The sequence below is a fragment of the Tamandua tetradactyla genome, chromosome 4 (assembly GCF_023851605.1).
Source record: "Tamandua tetradactyla isolate mTamTet1 chromosome 4, mTamTet1.pri, whole genome shotgun sequence".
Classification (NCBI taxonomy): Eukaryota; Metazoa; Chordata; class Mammalia; order Pilosa; family Myrmecophagidae; genus Tamandua; species Tamandua tetradactyla.
Genome location: NC_135330.1, coordinates 53,012,892 through 53,018,963, shown reverse-complemented (window position 1 = coordinate 53,018,963; position 6,072 = coordinate 53,012,892). Strand labels below are relative to the sequence as shown.

The 6,072-nt window shown below is 36.6% G+C and overlaps 1 long non-coding RNA gene across 1 annotated transcript; it reads left to right on the top strand.

Annotated features, from left to right (window-relative positions):
* Positions 1-1,257: 1,257 nt before the first annotated feature.
* Positions 1,258-5,165, top strand: LOC143678957 (uncharacterized). Its single transcript, XR_013173499.1, has 3 exons — positions 1,258-1,527; positions 3,677-3,761; positions 5,053-5,165. It is a non-coding gene; the product is annotated as an uncharacterized LOC143678957 (long non-coding RNA).
* The last annotated feature ends 907 nt before the right edge of the window (positions 5,166-6,072 follow it).

The window sequence follows — 6,072 nt, the reverse complement described above, 5'->3', positions numbered from 1 at the left end:
TATTTTCTTTTGTTAATTAAAATTTTATTTTATTTATTGCATAATACAAAAGTATTTCAACTTAAAAGATATGATAATGTAAAACTTCTTATGTTCTTACTGACTTTAGAGAAGTTGAGGCTTCATGAGAATGTGTAAAAGCCCTTTGTTTATTTAACTTACTACTAGGACGCTCTTCTTTGAATTCTCTATCTCAGCCTTAGAGGTGATGAGTGCTTGCTATATTGGTTTGTACTATACTCTTTAGAGTTCACTTTAATTCTTTTATCTAAAGCTTATAACTGTAATCGCCTTCTCATAAAACTTTTATTAAAATATCTGTGTTCAAATTACTGGGTGGTTTTAGTCTCCTATTTGTACGTTTCCTGATATGAAGTGACTGTAATGAGATGGCACAGTTTGAGACTTTTGTATTCTTTAAAGAAGACAAAAAGGGAGTAATTAGAAGATATATGTTATCTGTGAAAATAAAAAATAGAACACTTGCTAGCCACTCCTACTACTACCATAAAATGTATGTCACTTATTAAAGGAGCCCCTCCTCTCTATACTGACATAAGAGAGTGTAAATTAAGACACATCTTTTTTTTTCAGATTTATATTTCCTTTTGTTAGTTGAGAATTTTCTTTAATTTATTGCATAATGTAAAACTATTCCAACTTACAGATACAACATAGATCATTGCATTCTTTCTGTTGTGTTTGGTATGTATTTATTATTTCCAGTTTTTTGTGGGTAAAGTAAGCATTTTCTGCTGACAAATTCATGGTGTTCACTATAACAGCAGTTATGTGTGTATTCATCTTTGCCCAGATCTGTAATCATTTCCATGGTTTACGTTTTTTCTTTCATTGCTTTGGATGAATTTTTACACTCAAATTTTCTTATATCCTCCAACTTATTTTCAATTTACATTTCTTCTTGCTGAAAAACATTCATTATTAGCTCTGTCTTGAAGCATCTGAGTCAGGAAGCCTCTCTTTCCTTATCCCAAAATATTATTTCATCCTTAGTGTTGAGTGATGGAATTCACCAGCAAAGAGCTGACAGTTGTTTTCGCTCAAAACTTTGAAGACTTTCTGACTTTGTCTACTGGCATCTTACTTTGTTGATGAAAGGTCCACTGACCATTGTTCCAAAGGCCTTTTCCTCTGGGGTATCATTTTACATTTTCCTAGTTACCCATTAATTCTGCAGTTTCATTGAGTGGTCTCTCTGTTTGGAATTTTTTTTAAATATCTTGTTCCACACTTTATGTTATCACATTTTGAGGACTCCTGTCTGCCTTCAACTTTCAAAAATCTTCAGCCATTTGCTTCTCACATTGCTTATGCAACATCTACTCTATTCTCTTTATTCGGAATTGCTACAAGATGTACATTGCAGACTCTCATGTGGTCACCAGGCCTGTTACTTCTCATTCTCCAGACACCACCTAAAGCAGATGTGTGGGAGTGCTAGGAATGGAAAAATATGGTGAAGTGTGGTTTAGAATTCTTTTTTACTGGGGCTAGAGACTAGAAATGGTAAGCATAAAAAATGCTATAGTATAGGATATGTTTACTAATATTATTTTTTCCAATGATAGCTTTGCAATTATAACTGTAGTAATCATATTATTATTAAAATAAAAATAACTTTGGGATAGGAGTAACTGAATAAAATCTAATTATCAAATTTCAGTAAGATCTTGGAAAGATATGTTAAATTTTCCTGGGTTTAGGTTTGGGACAAATTAAATAATTGCAGTGTATTTTCCAGAACTTGATAGTCAATGTACTTTTAAAATTGTTTGTATTGTAAGACATTATGAAAACAAACAGGTTTTTTCAGCCTCTGGTAAAAGGAATTTTATGATAAATTTTGAATTGAACAAACTGCTTGAGTGTGTTCTTCCCAAATCTATATAAACTTACTGATAAAATGAGTTAATATTATAAATATATTATTGAAATTCCTCTTAAAATAACCTAACTGTATAGATTACATGAACTGAGCAATGTGCCTGGTAATAAATTTATACAGTGTGGCATATTTCTCAGGGACTGGAGCCTAGCCATGCTTAAAATTTTTTAATCCTTCTCTCCCTCTCTACGTTCACTCTCTGCCCTCCGTACCTGTAACCCCCCTCTCTGTTCCCCCCTTCCCCCTCTTGTTGTAGACCACCCATTTCCGTAGCTCACCACTAAACCGCAAGCCTTCCTGTTATTCTCTTCACTCCTCTATACCTAACCTAAGCCCTCAGCCAACAACTGCCTCCTGCCTTGTGTGATTGGCTGTCCCTTCCTGACGTGTGCGCCCAAGACTCCACCCCTCCCCGAGAGTACTTAAGCCCCACGCTTACTCTGCTCTGGGTCGTCTGAGCCCCGGGGTCTTCGGACCCCAGACGTCTCACTCCTCGGGTTCCCGGGTGGCCCATCTCGGAGTGTAACAATAAAAGCTTAAAACGCGCATCTGGCCTGAGTGACGACGTCTCGCGACCGCCGGTTGGGGAAAGCGCCGGCTCCAGCTTACCCAGGTTAATTCCTGCGAGCTCGCCCCAAACCCACCCAGTGTACTGGTCGCGTGGCCCGGCTGTAGCTATCAGCGGCAATACAGAGTATAATTTAAAATATACTAATGCTTCAAACATCCTGTTTAAGAAATCAGTTAAGTTTAGTAAGAAATATAAATGGATTTATTTACAATCTTGTTTACCTAGATTTCAAATAAACTGACCTTTAGTTACTTGGCTATTTATTACCTCCATATGTGGGAGAATTTGAATTTGTAGTGACATTTTTAACATTAGTCAAATACTGTTGTTATTAAATGCTGTCATGAATAGAAAAGATGTAAGTCTTAGCTTCAAAGAGTTTATATTCTAGTTAGAATATACTTGTACCAGGGCATAGTATAAAGCAGTCATAATGCAGGAATTAAAATACTGGAGAAATTTTAAAAGCAGACAGATAAAGCATGACCTAAGAAGACCTCATAGAAGAGATGATACTTCTAAGACCTAAATATGAGAGTGCATTTAAATAAATAAAACTCTGAACTAGATTTTAGAAACCATAAGTTAATTTTGTAAATTAACTTTCCTACTATTATATAAACAACTGTCTAACTTTGGTTTTTTTTTTTTTTTTTTTTGGAAATCAGCTTCATTTAAAAATGCTTATAAAATTAAAGCTCAGATTGCAAGTGTTAACTGTTAGCTTTAAATTCTGAAATGCTTTGCTCTTTATATAACCTAGTAATTCTTTGAAACTTTAAGTATCTATATGACACCTGTGCTGGTTTGAAAGGATGTATGTCCCCTAGAAAAGCCATACTTTAATCTAAATCCCATTTCATAAAGGCAGAATAATCCCTATTCAATACTGCATGTAATTAGATCATATGAAGATGCAACACAATCAAGAGTTGTTATTAAACCTGGTTAAGGGAGATGTGTCTCCACCAATTTGGGTAGGTCTTGACTGGTCTTCTGAAGTCCTATAAAAGGGGAAACATTTTGGGGAATGAGAGATTCAGAGAGAGCAGAGAATGCTGTAACACCACAAAGCAGAGCCCACCAGCCAGCGACCTTTGGAGATAAAGAAGGAAAATGCTTCCCAGGGAGCTTCATGAAACATGAAGCCAGGAGAAGAAGCTAGCAGATGACACCGTGTTTGCCATGTGCCCTTCCAGGCAAGAGAGAAACCCTGACTGTGTTCAACATGTGCCTTCTCACTTGGAAAGAATCCCTGAACTTCATCAGCTTTCTTGAATCAAGGTATCTTTCCCTGGATGCCTGTGATTGGAAATTTCTATAGACTTGTTTAATTGGGGCATTTTCTCAGCCTTAGAACTGTACACTACCAGCTTGTTAAATTCCCCCTTTTAAAGGCCATTTGTTTCTGACATATTGCATTCTGGCAGTTAGCAAACTAGAACAACACCTGAGACTCAGGTTTAATTCATAAACTCTGAAATTCAACATAAGTCCATACTGTTTAAAAACAACTGAAAACAATCAGCTCCATTTAATGATGTGATGAAACTGATCTGGTTAAAACTGACATAAATCAATATGCAAGGTAAAGAATAATATATTCATATTTCAAAGCTTTAACTAGTTTTGGGGGGGGAGTGCATGGTCGGGGAATCAAAACTGGGTCCCCTACATGAAAGGGGAGCACTCTATCACTGAATGACCTGTGCACCCCTAAAAGCTTTAACTTTTGTGTGGGATAAAAAGGAAAATGCTTATTTTGTCCAAAATTTCCGCTATTTAATTTAATATTTCTAGTCAGTTAAACAAATTAATTCAGCTTTATTTGATATAGAACCTGGAATAAGAAGCAAAATCTTAATGTTCTGCACAAGTTAGTGTTATGCAGTAATGAATTTCAGAGTATTTGAGGCAGAAAATGAAAAATGTTTGTGAAGTCCCTTGAGGGACTGGAAAAAATAGAACTATGAAACCCCTCCACCTAGGGAATTCTTGACATTTTTGTAAGCTAGAGGGGCTCTAAATTTAATAAGCCAGGGGCATAATTTTGAAGCTTTCCCTTATGAAATTTATTTCTGTAATAGTAAACTGAACCTACTTAGGATTAGTGCCTAAGAGCCATCTGCAGAAAATCTCTGCTGCTGCTCAAATGTGGTCTCTCTCTAAGACAAACTCTGAGCTTCCTCCCAATGTGAGACATAATTTCCAGGGCTACAAGCCCAACACTGGCCCTGGCATCATGGGACATAACTGGCCCTGGCATCGTGGGACAAAACTGGCCATGGCATCGTGGGACATAACTGGCCTTAGCCTTGTGAGACATAAGTTCCAAGGATGACCCTAGCCCTAATACCATGGATGAACTGGCCAAAAGGGGTAAAGAAACAGAATTTCAATGTCTAAGAGATTTCAAATTGAGTCTAGAGGTTATTCTGGAGGTTACTGTCATGCAAGTTTCAGTCAGATGTTGCACACTGCCACAACATGGCAACCCCCAACAAACAGTGTTCCTGGAAACCCTGAAAGATGGGCTGTGCTCTGTAAAACTTTACTTATTACATTTGTTTTTCAGAAACTTAACATCTCCAGATTGTTCCAATGCCAAAGAAGATCTGAAACCCAGAAATACTGGACTCTCCTGCAATAATTGATTTCATTCTTTTATTCCTCTGCCCTTTAATGACAATATCCTTTTTCAGCCATAGCCCCGGACATTTGTAAATCATGTCAGCTAGATTCTGCTATTGAAAGATAATGTTTCCCATCCTTTTCACTTACACCTTTAGTATTGAAGTGATAGCTCTGTCTCTCCTACTTTCAGCTTATTTTCCCCTTAGAAATGATAATGATAATGATAGTACCATTTACTTTTCTGCTTTGAACTTGTTATTTGAAATAACCTCATCACTCTTTGTTAAAATCCTTAAAAACTTTGATACCCCTAAACTTGGAGCAGCAGATTTTGGCCAGTAGGTCATCTGCTCTCCTACTATGTGCCTAGTAATAAACTCTTTCTCTCTTTGAAACCTCAGTGTCTTGGGAATTGGTTATTAAGCATGTCAAGCTGAAGAATCTATGATCTTTGTCTAGTAATAAGTATATCCTAATATCTTGTAGACCCTACTTGCCTTGTTGACCGTTCAGGGCTTTTATCTCATTTTTGAAAGCGGGGAAGGTGTTGATATTAATCCATATGGTTTCATCCTGCTCTGGATGTTATCTTACTCCTGTGAGCAGAGCTGAAAGGTCTCACAGATTAATGAGATGAATTAATCTAATAGATTAATTACTAGTTAGATTAAACTAGGAACAGAAAGTAAAGTTGTGAGATTAACACCTTTATCTTACAAATAAAAAATAAATAGAAAAACAACCCTATTAAAAATGGACAAAAGATAAGAATAGACATTCTTCAAAGAGGAAACACAAATGGCTAAAAAGCCCATGAATAGATCCTCAGTTTTGCTTGGTATTAGGAACCTGCATATCAAAAACCACAGTGAGAGAGAGATGGGCAAGATGGTGGCATAGTGAGGTGTGCAATTTCTTTCATCCTCCAGAGCAGCTAGTAAATAACCAGGAACTGTACAGA